The sequence below is a fragment of the Bos grunniens genome, chromosome 7 (assembly GCF_055505025.1).
Source record: "Bos grunniens cultivar Pamir isolate PY7600 chromosome 7, Bosgru_T2T1.0, whole genome shotgun sequence".
Lineage (NCBI taxonomy): Eukaryota > Metazoa > Chordata > Mammalia > Artiodactyla > Bovidae > Bos > Bos grunniens.
The window spans coordinates 109,375,583-109,391,808 of NC_141171.1; the positions used below are offsets into that span (position 1 = coordinate 109,375,583).

Consider the following 16,226-nt stretch of genomic DNA (forward strand, 5'->3'; position numbering starts at 1 on the left):
ATTTCTTGCCACGCTAACCGCAGAGTTATAGGTTACAGCTGATAATCACCCAAACTAGAAAATATTCTACAACACCTTTATTGGGATAGCAGTAATGTAAGAAGGTCAGAAAGGAAATATCAGAAAAATACTAATAAAAAATAATCCAAGTGGTCATCTTTTAATAAAAATAAACCATGGCATTCTGGATTTGCAACATGGTGGGAATAATGGGAATTCATTTCCCATTAAAAATGTCTAAAAGACCTGAGTATATTATAAAAACACTAATAAAAGATATTTTAGAGAGTCACATTAATTTCAGAAAAAAATAGCCTATAATAAACTCATTGATAGAGATAAAGAGAGTCACTTCATAATGATAAAAGAATTAGTTCACCAGGAATATATAACAATTTAAATTTTTTATTAACTTATTAATCCCATTTCATATTTTTAAACCCCAAAGTGACAGAATTTTCAGAGGAAATATTCAAGAGAAATGTTCAAGTATACTCTTTAACTGAGAGATATTTTTAACATACCCCTCACAGAAACCGAAAGATCAAGCAGACAAAATAAATATGTAAGAAAATAGAAAAAAATTTAAAATATAGCTAATAAACTGGAAATAATAAACACTTGAAGACATTTCCACCCAACAAATATAGATGGCTCACTTTTTTCAAAAACAGATGAAAGTGTAAAAGTAGCCATGTACTGGTCTGTCATTTGCTGGCTTCTGCGATTTGGGTTTGCGTTTAAACTCTGAGTCCCCATTCCCTCGCCTTTAGGATGATGCCAACAGCAGTCATCTGGTGAGGCTGTCGGGAGGACTGCTGTGAGCACGTGTCAGCACCTGCTGAGGAAACGGCATCTGTACGTTAGCCTAGCACTGCCTCACCCGGGTGTCAAAGGGGAGGCCTTTTCTAAAGCTGTTCTATCGTACCGAGGATTTGTGAAATGACCTTATGTTCAATTTGTCCCTAATTTTTAAGGTTTTATACAATTTTCGTGTTTTTTTTTCTTTTTTCTGCTTCTCTCCTATGCTTTACAGTCAATAATATCAATATCAAATACTTAATTCTGAAAGGTTCTGTTCCTGGCGCTTCAGTCATCATCATTTTCCCATTCTGGACTTTCCACAGTTGCATTCTATTTTCTGAGCATAATAATGGCAGTTGCTGCTGGATGATAAGTGCAGGAAGGTTTTTGAGTAGTTCTAAAATTCAGAAGAAGCCGTTTTATTCAGAGATCGTGAATCCTTCCCTGTGTGTATTTTCAGTTTTACGAATTCCCGCAGCTGCCAAACCACGTCCAGGTGGTTCGCTCAAGTGCTACCCCTTTTCGAAAGTGCCCACAGCAGTTATGCAAAGTGCTCTGTCGTTCCTCGTGTTTGCTTGCTTGTTCTCAGAGTATGTGTTTAACTTAGCCAGAATATCGACTCCCAAGAAGGCCCGCAGTTAACTTCCCTCCCCTTTATTCCTCCACAATTCTTAGCAAGCGTTAAATATGGTCAGTGCTCAATAAATATTTGTTGATCAGACCCTTACCAGATGAGAGAAAGATCAAGGAAGGGGAAGGGGTGAGCGAGAGCAAGAAGGTGGCGTGTGAAGCAGGCAGGCTGAAACAGACTTCAAAGACTGTTTCGGGAGACCCTGCAGGTACAGCGAGTGACGGACAGTGGAGAGGGTGAGGTTGCGCGAGGTCCTTGATGCTGTTGAGAAGGTACATTGCAAACCAGAGCTGCGAGCAGGCTGATTTCACTCTTCGTTAGTGGTGGCACAGACTGTAAAATATTTAAGTTCATATTCTAAATATGTATTCCTGGAGTAAATAAATAATTTACTGTTCAGGTTATAAATTATTTACTTAGTTATTCTAAATATATGTATATACTATTTGCATTTTGCTGGAAGTAAAACAGGTAGACTGATGGTCTTTAAGGGATCCTAAAAGAAAAAATAAATAAATCAAGACTTAAGCTACAAGAGGAAGTGTTCTATTAAAGAGAAAGAGGGAGCAGAAGATAGCCCCAAATACATTGCCTTCCTTGTAGAAAATATCGATTTTATCTGATAACCCCAGTGCCCAACATGAATTTTGTGGATTTTGTTTGAAATTTTTAAGTTGGGCTTCTGGATTAGAAAATTCGATATTACAAAAAACTTTTTAAAAAATTACTTTAATTCCTTAAGGCTTGCTGTGACTTCAAAGCAATAGGTAAGATACTGTCCTGTTCGGGTTGGGGGCACCATCTAACGGGCTTTGGGGCCAGTTCATTCATTGGAATCACTCTGTCAAAGATTTCAGATCCCCAGAAATGACTCGGAGAAAAGCTTCTTCTTGAATAACCTTGCTTTCTTCTTAAGCATATTATCTGTTGATTGGACAAACAATTCAGACTCATTCTCTTGGCAAGCGGAATTCTGAGTCAGAGTCGTCTGGGGACACATCTGTTCCCAATATCAAGCATGGAATCATGCCTTCTTGCCTCCCACACACAGGCCTGAATGTACCCTCAGCATGGCCAGTGGGAGTTAAAGTCTACGGTGATTAAGGGTGTGTATCTGCTGCACAAGATTCTCATCTCAATCCTTGAGACAAAGCCTGGACATTGAGTTAAAAAGGAATGAGTCCTCCCTGTGTGCTCACAGAACTTACTTCACACTGCATACTAACACGGAGAAGGCAATGGCACCCCACTCCAGTACTCTTGCCTGGAAAATCCCATGGACAGAGGAGCCTGGCCGGACACGACTGAGGGACTTCACTTTCACTTTTCACTTCATGCATTGGAGAAGGAAATGGCAACCCACTCCAGTGTTCTTGCCTGGAGAATCCCAGGGACGGGGGAGCCTGGTGGGTTGCCATCTCTGGGGTCGCACAGAGTCGGACACGACTGAAGTGACTCAGCAGCAGCAGCATACTAACAAGATCATAGGCTCTTGAGATCTCCCTGTTTTATCTGGTGATCTTGGGCAAGTTAATGTTTACGGGCCTCAGTTTTCTGATCTTAAAAGGGTGATAATATTGGGTTGGCCAAAGCATTCATTTGAGTTTTTCCATAAGATGTTATGGAAAAACCTGACCAACTTTTTGGTCAACCCAATAATATTACATACCTTATGGGCTTGTTATAAGGAAAGGATGAGTTAAATCACACAAAGCATGGGAGTAATGCTTTACACATAATAAGTGTTCAATGAAGGTCAGTTAGCATCATTGCTGTTACTGATACATAAGAGTTTTCTCCATTAACTTTTGAGTTTTATTTTAAAAAGCAATTTTCCTTATTAATTTTGGTAGCTAGCTGGGTATTCATCATGTGTGTGAGCTCAGTCATGTCTGACTCTTTGAGACCCCGTGGACTGCAGCCCACCAGGCTCCTCTGTCCATGGGACTTCCTAGGCAAGAGTACTGGAGTGGGTTGCCATTTCCTCCTCCAGGGGATCTTCCCCACCCAGGGATCGGACCTACATCTCTTGCATCTCCTGCATCGGCAGGCAGGTTTTTAGCACTGAGCCACCTGGGAAGCCCCAGCAGGCCATGTCATACAATCAATAAATATTTACTAAATGAATGAATGAATGGGTATATATGAATAAATAATGAACAAATGAGCACATGTCATGGGGTCAGCACTCTAGTACAGTGTGAATCCTGAATAGTTAAGAAATTTTTGTCTTGCAAAGTTTGTCTTCCAAACTTGGCTGGAAATTGAAAAGACAGTATCTGATTTCCCTATGCCATAGGCTAGAAATCTGTAAAAATTGATACCCTCATGAAGGAGAAAATCTTGAACTTCTTGATAACCTTCTTACGTTACTTTGTTCGGTCTTGCTTACAAGGTTCCTACCAGTGAACCCATATTACGGACAACAGTCTTCAGGTGACACAGTTGTGGAGAGCGGGACTCTTTCCCAGGCTTGATTGCACTTAGCACTCTCCAGGAACTCTGGAGTCACTGTGGTTTCCAGTCCTTCCCTGGATTATAGTAACCTCGCTACCAGGAAACCCTCTAGGACATGAAGTCTGATGAGGGTATAGCTGGTTAGAACTTGTGGCAGTCAGTGAGGGGAAGCAATGGCAATCCTTCTCTCTGAACTTTCTGTAGACAACCCAAGGCCCAGATCTGGGCACAGCTTAATCCAGTTGTCAACCTGTGAGTGGGCAGGGGAGGTGCTGCCTGGACCAGGGCCAGTGGAAAAATCTGTGTTATCAGGTGCAGATCACGATGGTAGGGGAGGAGGTAGCCTGTCTTATCAACAGGCAACAGCATCCTCAACTTGAGTGTCAGAGGGGAGCATGGAAGTCACCAGAAAAGAATCTGTCCTGGTAAGACAAAAGAGAGGCTCTCTAGTTCTGCTCATCTCTGCCTGGATAAGAAGGGCGCCGAGAATAGTACTTACTTTAAGCTTTAATCTGCCTGGAAGTCATTCTTGGTGCTCATCCTCATCCTTTCCTGATACTCACTTTACCTTGGGCCTTGCCAAGTTAGGGTCATTCCCAAAGGGAAAGCGTGATGGACACAATAGAGGAGAGAGAGTGAGACTCAGGGGTGCGATGGTGGGGACCTCCACTCTGTGCAACAGTTGATTGTGAAGCTGTATCAATGTTTTGATGTAAATGACCGTCATGTCAAAATACCCTTGTCTCAATTCTTTTTATTTTCAGCCATGAAGTTCCTAACAAGAATTTATGTGCTTCAATACATGATTAATAGAAATCATGCTTTATGTCACTAAATTATTTGCTATCTATTGAGAGTTCAAAGTTCTCATAGCTTTTTATCTCTTGCTGCACCACGCAGGTTGCAGGATCATAGATCTCCCACCAGGGACCTAACCTGGGCGCTGGCCTTGGAAATGAAGAATCCTACCTCCTGGACCGCCACAGAATTCCCTCCAAGTTCTCACAGCTTGTTGCCACCTCTTTCTTGTTTTTCTCTAAAAAATTTTTTGATCTTTAAGAGTTAAAATGCTAATAGTTCTTTTCTTTAAGATAGTGAATGATTTTTATTTTCTTTTGTGTGCTTTTGTGTACTTTCTAAATATCATACAAAGAACCTCCATCACTGTAGTAATCAGAAAAGGCTATTAAAGTCATAATGGGATTGCAAAAGAAAAGCTTACAATGCTTCCCGTGAGGCTATCTCTGGCTCTCCTCCACGAAAACATTCTCTCTCTGCGTGTGAGTCACCAGAAATTGCTCAATGCTTTGTTGTTCTTATTTCCATCACATCTCTTTTACATGGCCTCACCTCATTCATCACCTCTGCTTCTACTCTTAAGATAAGACAGCTCATGGAGGGAAAAAGAAAGATGTTATTTGTCACCAAAGAAGTCCGAAATACGTCTTCCAACTTTGTAGCCTTGATTGCTACTCTAGACACTCTACTGTGCTTTTTACCCTCCCCCTTCTGCTCAAGGAACATTTCGTGGCTGGCCCTGGAGCTGAAGGAGGAGAGCCAGGTGCCTTCCCACGCCCTCCCCGCCTCCGCCGTCATCTCTAGTCCGGGTGTCAGCAACCCTGCTTCTTCCTCCCATCACCAAAATGTGCTGGAAATGCTGCTCGAGCTACCATAGCAGTTCGGCCTGGTCTAGCCATTAGCTCATGGCAACCAGTGTCCTGTCTCTCGTGTTTATTTCTTAACAATTTAGAAGACAGCAAAGATGCCTTTTCTCTCCTCCTTACATTTTTCTGTTTCCACTGCTGACTCAACATCTGGGCTGTGAGTTGCTTGGGGAGTGTTGCTGGCCTGGTAAGCAACTTGTCTGCCTTCTCCACCCCTGAGTCTCTCTTTGGGAATTGATCCTTGGCTTTATTGAACGTGGTCCCCCACTATATGAAGCATCTGGGTGTGGCTGGGGCTTCACCGGACCTGATTCTTCTCTCTCCCGTCCTTTTTTCCTCTTTGCCTTTTGCAAAGAGAACCTTGCTACATCCATTCTCATTAAAGAACATTCACAGTGAGATTGCTGGAAAGAGATTTCAGTCAGTCTCCTAGGAAGGAGATGGACAACAGCTGCCCATTTAGAAAGGGAAAATGTGCATTAGAGACTCAGATATTCCATGCTGCAGCTCCTGAAAACCCCACTGAGAGAAGACTGTCCTGACTCTGTTTAATCAATGCCTTTCTCCTATTAGATGTGGCATGATCGGTGAAGAGGCATCTAGTGTTCTCTGCGGGAACACCTTCCCCTTGTCCAACTACCTGGCTAGACTCTACCCATCCTTCAAGATTCAGTTCAAACACCTATCTTCTTGAGAATTACTTTTTCCTGCCTTCACTCCAGTAAAGACTTTTCTCCACGGCCCACTCCTCTTTAGCTCCAAACCTACAACACCCTCTTTGCCACAGTCCTCACTGAGAATGTGAGCACATTCAGGAAATGTGCTGTGTCTTCCTTTCCTTTTTACCCTTGATGTCTAGCATGAGCTTGGAGCACGTAGCTGTTTAGAGCAGTAGAATCAGCAAGTGTGGGTTGGATGGATAAAGCTTTGTGGCTCTGATCACTCTGTTGAAGTGTCAAAGACAGAACCCAGGGCAGGGGAGAAGGCCACACCGTCACAAAAATTCCTCACTTGATTCACGTTCCCAGTTACCCAGTTACATCTCTTTCTTACTGGACAGACGAGCTGCCAGTATGAACAAGTTTTCCTGAAAACGAAGTCCCTGCCTGGCCTCAGGGCTCCACAGCAAGGTCTTCATCCTGGAAAGGGCTGCACCGCGCTCTGTTCTTCATGCCAATGGTCAGCCCGTAGCCATCTGATGCGACTTTCATTTCTGTCACCTTTCTGATTCTTCTAGTGTTGGCACGAGACGAGTGGGTAAGAGAAAAGTCTCTCATGTTCCACGGCAGCTTGGCAGTCACCCCAGCTCAGGAAATCCGGAGGCCATCCCAGCTCTGCCTGTGCCGTGGCCTAGCTCCAAGTGCTTTAGTCTAAAAACTGAGCTCCGTCCCTGCCGAGTCAACACAGGCACTTTGCACACACTCTCTCGTCGGCTTTGCGGACAGCGTGTCCCAGAATAGGAACACCAGCTCTCTACGGGCTCCCTGAGATCATCATCATGTTTTTCAAGGGAAGAAGGTAACAGCCAGCAAAGGGCAGTGATTGCCCGAGGACACAGATCATCGAGTAGTAAAAACGGGAGCAAAACCAGAGGCCGGATCTCCTGACCCCCGTCTAGGGCTTGATCTGGATGCCTTGGGCTGAATGTTCTAGCCTGGAGGAGTGTTCATGGCTGAGCATGGACTGGGAAAGAAAAGAGTCAGCTTCCCCACTACCCAAATGGAGGTGGAGACAGGGAGAACTCCACAAACTCTAGCATCTGACCGTAGGCAGCTATGGAGTCTCTCTGGACCTTGGTTTCCTTATCTTTGAAGTACGGATGATAACAGCCACACTCCCAACTGTTTGCAGGTGAGGTGACATCATGTCAGACAGGGCCTGCCACAGCACTGGCTTGGGGATGATGCTCCGTGAGCAGGGCCTGCCATCATCAAGGAGCAGGTCGCCCAACTCTGCTCCCCTTCCAGCTCCAGAGAGCTTCCTGGGGGCAAGCGAGGCCGCAGCCCCCTGGCTTCCAAGCAGCAGCTCAGGACACGTGTATAAAGGGCTGGAGAAAAATCCAGTGTGTGTGAAAGCAGCCAAATTCCCTGAAAGCCTGCTTATTAGCACTGTTTACTCATAGCCCTTCCTCTCCTCTCTCCCAGCAAAACACTAGGATCTGACTTGAGGTACCGCCCTGGGAAGGCAGGGCCTCGCGTGGGTTTCAGCAGGGCTGCCTCATGCATAATGCATCCTGGTCTCCAAAGGGGGCCTGGCCGGCTGCCCTCTCTCCGCTTCCCTCTGTATCTCCCATCATTATCCATAAAAGCCTTCATTATGGTTTGGGTCCCCTTTATTGCACATATAAATAAAATCTGACAAAATTGTAAGTAAATCCTTTAGTGGTAAAAGCTGAGAGGAGAGGGCAAAAATTAATTTTATGCATGAAGAATCTCATTAAGCAGCTTCACAGAAATAAAAGGAACTGGCATCGGAGACTGGCGGGGTGCAGGCTTCTCCAGAGCACGGGTCCCACGGCCTTGGTGGGGAGGTGCGGTGGGTGGGGGTGGTGGGTGGAGGGGGGCCACATGCTCCTGTGGCCCTGGTGGCACCAAGGATCATGCTTGACACCAGAGACAAGCCTTCGGGAAAGGCGTTGGTTGGGTTTCAGAGGCAGGCAAAGCCTAGCCCCAAGGCTCTGAGAAAAGGTGGCCGCAGCCGGCCCGGGCTCCTCGGCTTCTCAGTCGCTCAGTGTGTGCAACTCTCTGCGGCCCTGTGACCTGCAGCAAGCCAGACTTCTCTGTCCTTCACCATCTTCCAGAATTTTCCCAAACTCATGTCCATTGAGTCAGTGGTGCCATCCAACTGTCTGTTCCTCTGCCCAGTGCCAATCTTAACTCCCGTGTGATGAAGCATAGGGTGTAGCAGATCCAGAATTCATCTGCTAGGGAAAAGAAATATACGGTAGATTCCAGTGCTCTGCCAGGGAGATCCAAGCATCAGGGACTAATTCCAAATTCATTCTCAATTGATGGATATTATGCATTTTTTAACTGCGGTTTTTCTGATTTTGATCCATATTCTATGGAATCAATGATCTATTTAAAGGGGTTTGTTTCCCCTCCTGAAAAAGGAGTGGTTGACATAAAGACAAAAGCAATGGGTTCAGTTCCTCTCCTCCCACCAGCTTTCTGCTTTGAGCCATTGGATGTTCTAGTCCATGCCGTTCATAAACACAAGATGAGTCTGATTTACATGTAAAGTAACTCTCAGCTGTTTGTATTTCAGTGAGCAAGGACCATTTCAGGCTCAAGTAGCTTATTGCTGAGTTTTGATTGGTTGACTCTGTGTGTAAATGCAACAGATTTTAACACATAGTACAGCCTCAAGCCCAAGCTGGAATCAAGATTGCCTGGAGAAATATCAATAACCTCAGATGTGCAGATAACACCACCCTTATGGCAGAAAGGGAAGAGGAACAAAAGAGCCTCTTGATGAAAGTGAAAGAGGAGAATTTTAAAAACTGGCTTAACACTCAACATTCAAAAATCGAAGATCATGGCATCCGGTCCCATCACTTCATGGGAAATAGATGGGGAAACGATGGAAACAGTGACAGACTTTATTTTCCTGGGCTCCAAAATCACTGCAGATGGTGACTGCAGCCATGAAATTAAAAGATGCTTACTCCTTGGAAGGAAAGTTAAGACCAACCTAGACAGCGTATTAAAAGACAGAGACACTACTTTGCTGACAAAGGTCCGTCTAGTCAAAGCTATGGTTTTTCTAGTTGTCAAGTTTCAGTTCAGTTCAGTTCAGTCCCTCAGTCGTGTCCGACTCTTTGTGACCCCGTGGACTGCAGCATGCCAGGCCTCCCTGTCCATCACCAACTCCCAGAGTTCACTCAGACTCATGTCCATTGAGTTGGTGATGCCATCCAACCATCTCATCCTCTGTCATCCCCTTCTCCTTCTGCCCTCAATCTTTCCCAGGATCAGGGTCTTTTCCAATGAAACAGTTCTTCACATCAGGTGGCCAAAGTATTGGAGTTTCAGCTTCAACATCAGTACTTCCAATGAATATTCAGGACTGATTTCCTTTAGGATAGACGGGTTGGATCTCCTTGTAGTCCAAGGGACTCTCTAGAGTCTTTTCCAACATTACAGTTCAAAAGCATCAATTCTTCGGCACTCAGCTTTCTTTATAGTCCAACTCTCACATCCATACATGACTACTGGAAAAACCATAGCCTTGACTAGACGGACCTTTGTTGGCAAAGTAATGTCTCTGCTTTTCAATATGCTGTCTAGGTTGGTCATAACTTTTCTTCCAAGGAGCAAGTGTCTTTTAATTTCATGGCTGCAGTCACCATCTGCAGTGATTTTGGAGCCCTTAAAAATAAAGTCTGACACTGTTTCCACTGTTTCCCCATCTGTTTCCCATGAAGTGATGGGACCGGATGCCATGATCTTCGTTTTCTGAATGTTGAACTTTAAGCCAACTTTTTCACTCTCCTCTTTCACTTTCATCAAGAGGATCTTTAGTTCTTTTTCACTTTCTGCCAGAAGGGTGGTGTCATCTGTATATCTGAGGTTATTGATATTTCTCCTGGTAATCTTGATTCCAGCTTGTGCTTCCTCCAGCCCAGCATTTCTCATGATGTACTCTGCGTGTAAGTTAAATAAGCAGGGTGACAATATACAGCCTTGACGAACTCCTTTTCCTATTTGGAACCAGTCTGTTTTCCCAAGTCCAGTTCTAACTGTTGCTTCTTGAACTGCATATAGGTTTCTCAAGAGGCAGGCCAGGTGGTCTTGTATTCCCATCTCTTTCAGAATTTTCCAGAGTTTGTTGTGATCCACACAGTCAAAGGCTTTGGCATAGTCAATAAAGCAGAAATAGATCTTTTTTCTGGAACTCTCTTGCTTTTTGGATGATCCAGCAGGTGTTGGCAATTTGATCTCTGGTTCCTCTGCCTTTTCTAAAACCAGCTTGAACATCTGGAAGTTTACAGTTCATGTACTGTTGAAGCCAAGCTTGGAGAATTTTCAGCATTACTTTATTAGCATGTGAGATGAGTGCAATTGTGTGGTAGTTTGAGCATTCCTTGGCATTGCCTTTCTTTGGGATTGGAATGAAAACTGACCTTTTCCAGTCCTGTGGCCACTGCCGACTTTTCCAAATTTGCTGACATATTGAGTGCAGCACTTTCACAGCATCATCTTTCAGGATTTGAAATAGCTCAACTGGAATTCCATCACCTCCACTAGCTTTGTTCATAGTGATGCTTCCTGAGGCCCACTTGACTTCAAGTATAGATGTGAGAATTGGACCATAAAGAGGGCTGAGAAACAAAGAATTGATGCTTTTGAACTGTGGTGTTGGAGAAGACTCTTGAGTGCCCCGTGGATTGCAAGGAGATACAACCAGTCAATCCTAAAGGAGATCAGTCCTGAATATCCATTGAAAGGACCGATGCTGAAGCTGTAGCTCCAATACTTTGGCCACCTGATGCAAAGAACCGACTTATTAGAAAAGAACCTGATGCTGGGAAAGACTGAAGGCAGGAGGAGAGTGGGACAACAGATGATGATATGGTTGGATGTTATCACCAACTTGATGGATATGAGTTTGAGCAAGCTCTGGGAGATGGCAAAGGACAGGGAAACCTAGCATGCTGCAGTCCACAGGGCTGCAAAGAGTCAGACATGACTGAGCAACTGAACAACAGCCTGAAGAAAAGATCAGGTTTTAAGAAAATATTGTTTTCTTATTTTCCAGCGTGGTGTTCATCTCATAAAGCATAGGCAATCAGAAATAATGGGAACTGTATTGGATATCAGAGAAAACAAGCAATAGCAACAATAATAAAGACAGGAGAGAGCATCCTTCAATAACAGTCCCTTATTGATGCTAAACTGTTCCAGAGAAACTCCATCTGTAAATCTCTGAAACGTACTGAGAAGACACTCAACATTCTGCCACTTGCCTCTCTGGCTTCAACAGGACAGAAATAGTATTTGGATAACGTCAGTGGGGAATTGAATTCAGAAGCAGCAGGAAGTTCAGATTGAGTTCGAATCCCAGTTCCATCTCTTAGCCGGTCTGAGACCTTGTGTGACACAGGTATCCTTCTGGGCCTCAGTCTCCCCCACGTTCCTTTGAGGGCTGTGGAAAGCTCGGCAGCCTGTTCTAGCAGAGGCTCTCCATGAACGGCAGCTGTTCCGAGTCTCAGGGAGCTGAGACTGGATGTATAAGGGGAACCAGATTGTAATCTCTGGGTCTCTTCCAACCACTTGTGTCTGACTCCTCCCTCATCTCACTGCATATCTCCTGCTCCATATGTCATGCCTTTGCTTTGATCAAAGCACCACAGTGATTAGAATAAAGAGCAAACACATTTTTGAAATGTCAGCCCCAGAGCATTGTTTGGATATGGCTTCCAAGTTCCTTTCCAGATTGTTTTCAAAGAATTCAATTTTCTTTCTTAACTATGCTTGCTGATCAAGGCACCTGCTTCATCGGTTGGGAATGCCTTTGGCTTTATAAAGCTCTTTCTTCATCATAAGCCCCCACTTAATTGCCTTGTTCTCCATTGCTGGGTTTGCCTTTTGTTTTGTCTATGAGCAAAAAAGGTATTATTTTAGCTATTAATACCTCATTTAAAATGAAAAAAAAAAAACTTCTAAAATCTAACTAACTCTCACGCCTACCACTTATTAGAGAAATATCCACGACATTCTGTGTAAGTTGTTTGCCGCTGTTTATGCTTGAATGCAGACTTAACACTTTGAAAAATACTTTCTTCCTAGATCCTTTTTCATGCTTGTCTACCTCATTGAAACATTGCTTGACAAAGGTGAAAGAAACTTCAGGGTTTTCCAAACCAGCTGTACATCCTACCTTTTGTAGGGAGTTAGGAAAAAAAACAGCATCTTGGAACTCACCAGCACCCAGTATAGCTTGGGAATTTCTTAAATTACCCATGTCCAACTGTTTCATGAGTTTGTATTTGGAGAACATTGAGCTAGTCCAAACCCCGATTTCATAGTTAAGGAAATTAAGAGACAAAAGAGTGAAGACAACGGTCAAGGTGGCTCAGCTGGGCAGTGGCAGGACAGGCCTCTGACTCCCAGGGCCATTCTGAATCCCACTTACATACGGCTCCTTGAGACAATTGGTTTTGATACTATTATCTCTTTGGGAATTTCAAAAAGCTTTCTTTAACATGTGACTGAAAATGTAGACTCTAATGCTTATTCTAAATCATAGAAAAGAACATTGCAATATCATAATGGCAAAAAAAAAAAAAAAACACAGGTCACTGGGTAATATGCTTCCAAAAGAACCCAAGAGATTCTCAAGAGAAAGACTTAGGAAATTCCTTGAATGCACCTCACTTATCTGACTGACTCACTGGGCCTTGAGATGACCAACCAAGCTATCGTTGCTCATTTAACCACCGCTGGTCCAAGTGCTGTGGAACCTGTGCTGTGAGTGGTCACCCTGTGACCCAGCTGGTTGAGCCGAGGTGGAACAAAGACGCCCTCTTACAGATCTTTAAGACACCAGGGTACGGCAGTTGGTGGAATCCAGCCGCTCCTTTCCTTTCATTTTCCATTCCTGCCTTCTCCTCTTCAGACTGGGTCTGGAGAAGCAGCTGGGATAGGCGGGAGCACCGTCTCCCAGTGCTTGCAGCGCAGCTGGCCTCAGGGCTGACGGTAACTGCTGACCCTGCCCTCAGACTCTTCACGCTCTCTGGGTGGGTGGCAGCCTCTGCTCCTCTCTGGTTTGTCTTAGCTCTCCTTTTCCATGACCGTTTCAGAAATTAATCCCTTTGTATGTTTCCAAAGTTTGAATGTCTTGAGTTCCCCTGAAGAAGTTTAATGTAAAGACAATTTGTTTACAAGGCCTTATTAAATTCTCAGCCTCAACTTCCTCATGGGCAAAATGGAGAGCTTAACCATGAGCAAGGTATTTGGTCACCAATACAAGTCACTAATATTAACCTGACAACCCTCAGGGGCTCCAGGTTATTCCTAATTATTAATAATCACTCCTAATTAGATCAACAATTTTGATACAGAAGTGTTTTTCTTATGAAAGATTCCAAATCCCTCTACATATTCAAAAACAAATATGCTCAGCTTGCAGAATTTGCAGCTTTTTAATCTATGTTCCAAAAGCGTCCTGTGTTAGAAGAGTATATTTCTTCGGTGTATTTATCACAATGTGTTGTAATTAGTCGTTTTTAGGTCCTTCTCTTTACCAGGTTTTGAACTCCTCAAGGCCAAATGCCATGATGTATTTATCTCTGCATCCCCGAGAGCCTAATGCAATGCCTGGCCCATGGTAGCTGTTCAGAAAATGCTTGTTGACTGAATGAAGAAAAGGTCTCAGGCTTAAGAAGACAATGGTAGTCATGACAGCCAATACAAAACTCCTAGTTTAAAAATCATTACTCTGTCTTTGAGTTTCAGTTTTCCAAGTTACAAAGGAATGATAATCAGTTTTGTCCTCTTCCTGTCTGCCTTGTAACTCACACTGCTGTGGGTTAGAAACTTTGGCAGGGATAAGGCAAGAAGCCGTTCTGTCAAACTTGGCAACTTGCTATAAATTTGAAAAACAGGTCTATTCAGTTTAAAAAAATAACAAAGGGGCAATCTGGGCTTCCTCTTCTCTTCATTGGAGTCAGAGAGTTACAACATTTTTTTCAGGCTTCATTTTACTCCCCTCTGTTATAAGAGAATAGGGAAATCAACTTCGATGGGGATTTATTTTAAGCTGGTGCTCTACAGCGATGTGGCCATTTGCTGCAGAGGAAATTATTTACAAAAAAAAAAAGAAAACCTCTGTAGAGTTTAGACGCACTTCATGGACTTTTTGGTTTAATGGTGGCTCCTATAAAGGTACAACTGATCTATACATTCATCCAATAAATAATTGTTAAGGATCCAGTAAATGAAGCCAAGATTTTTCTTTACAGTTAGTTTTGGAAATATAGCATGAAGTAAGCAGAAAAAGCTTCCTGGTCTTTGGAGCTTTAGCAGATATTTAATTCTCCTTTGCCATTGTAGTCAGCAGCTGTTGCAGATCAGCTTCTAGAATCCCTCAGGAGTCTCGTCTTCAGGCCCTGGCAGGTAGGCGTGGGCTGCCTTGAAGATTCCAGGGGAGAAAAAGCAGAGGTCGCCTGCTGTACCTCACAAGCTCCACCCTAAATGCATTCCTGCTCATCTTGCTGACTGTGAAACTGAACTCAAATAGAGCCTACCCGCTTTGATTTGCTCTTTTCTCTTAATGATTTCCAAAAGGTAACAGGAGAATAGAAAATAAAGGAACAAAAGAGGAAAAGAAGATACATCCTAAGCAGTTTTTAAGCGATTCATCTGGAAAGCTTATGCACAGCTGCCTGTGTGACTGAAGGCCATTACCAGTTCCTGGAAGGATAATATCCCCACTTCCTATTTGCTGCATTTATCTTCTCTGCTTGGCAGGAGAAAACCATTCCGCTTTGCCTTGCAGGAGATCAGGGACCAATTTTCATCTCACCTGCTTTCATTCGAGCTCATCCCACCACCTAGTAGGGCGCTGGGCATGTAGGGTTCAGTAAATATTTATACTTTACTCAGCGGTGCTATTTTCCTGTGTACCAGTGAAAACAAGACAAAGTCACCTGAGTCGGAGCTCTGCAGTAGTGGCTCGGGGGACTCGAGGCATCTTTAGCAGAGCAGCACACCGCACCAGGCCAGGGTCACCCTTTCACAGTGAGTGTGACTCTTTCTAACCCCAAATCAATACTCTCGCTCGAATGTTTACCATTCCCAGATGACTTCTTGTGGAGCTTTGCAAAGAGCAGAATGACTCACTGGGTTCTGTCCTGACACTATGTGACCTCAGAAAAATTACTTTACTTGGACATTTATTTCTTTATCTGTGCAACTTGGAACAGATCATCTCTAAGAATAGAATGGGTGAGGATTTCTCTTGGTACCAATACCACTCTGTTGGCAGGTCCTGTCTGGAACATGGTATTTTTAAAAGTTGGGAGGCCGCACTTTGGCTCAAAAATGAATACGATGTCTGTTGTCTGGGTGGAAGGATGAGTTTGCAAATTGAGGGTTGTGCATATACCAGCTGTGTTCTTACTAGGTGTGTGGCCATGGACAAATTACTAAATTGATTTTCTCATCTGTAAATGAGTATAATATTAATATCTACTTTGCAAAGTTGAAATGAGAATTAAATATGATGATCCATACAAAGCACTTAGTACAGTGACTGGATCCTGGTATACACCCAGTTCAGTTCAGTTCAGTTGCTCAGTCATGTCCAACTCTTTGCGGCCCCTTGAATCGCAGCACACCAGGCCTCCCTGTCCATTGCCGGGGTCCAGCCCTGGTGGATCCCGGGAATTCGAAGGGGAGACGGCATGGGCGATCAGGAAACAACAGCTTAATTAAACGTTAATTAAGGATATAAAGAGTAATAGAATAAGGATAGCTCAGCAGGAAATTCAGTGGAGAAAAGAGGCTGAATAATTCAGCCAGAAGGTGAGAGAAAGAACGACATGGGGAGACCAAGTTTCGGTGAACAAGGCCCGCACTTTATTTTCCAAAGTAGTTTTTATACCTTAAGTTATGCATAGAGGATAATGGGGGAAGGGGTAGAGTCATGCAGTAAGCCAGGCTTTC

At 43.8% G+C, this 16,226-nt stretch overlaps 1 long non-coding RNA gene across 1 annotated transcript in view; it reads right to left on the minus strand.

The window, feature by feature from the left end:
* Positions 1-386: 386 nt before the first annotated feature.
* LOC147370102 (uncharacterized) overlaps positions 387-16,226 on the minus strand; it is a 36,492-nt gene continuing 20,652 nt past the window's right edge. The window contains exon 4 of the long non-coding RNA XR_015168446.1: positions 387-8,479. This is a non-coding gene — a long non-coding RNA (uncharacterized LOC147370102). The remainder of the gene's footprint in view (positions 8,480-16,226) is intronic.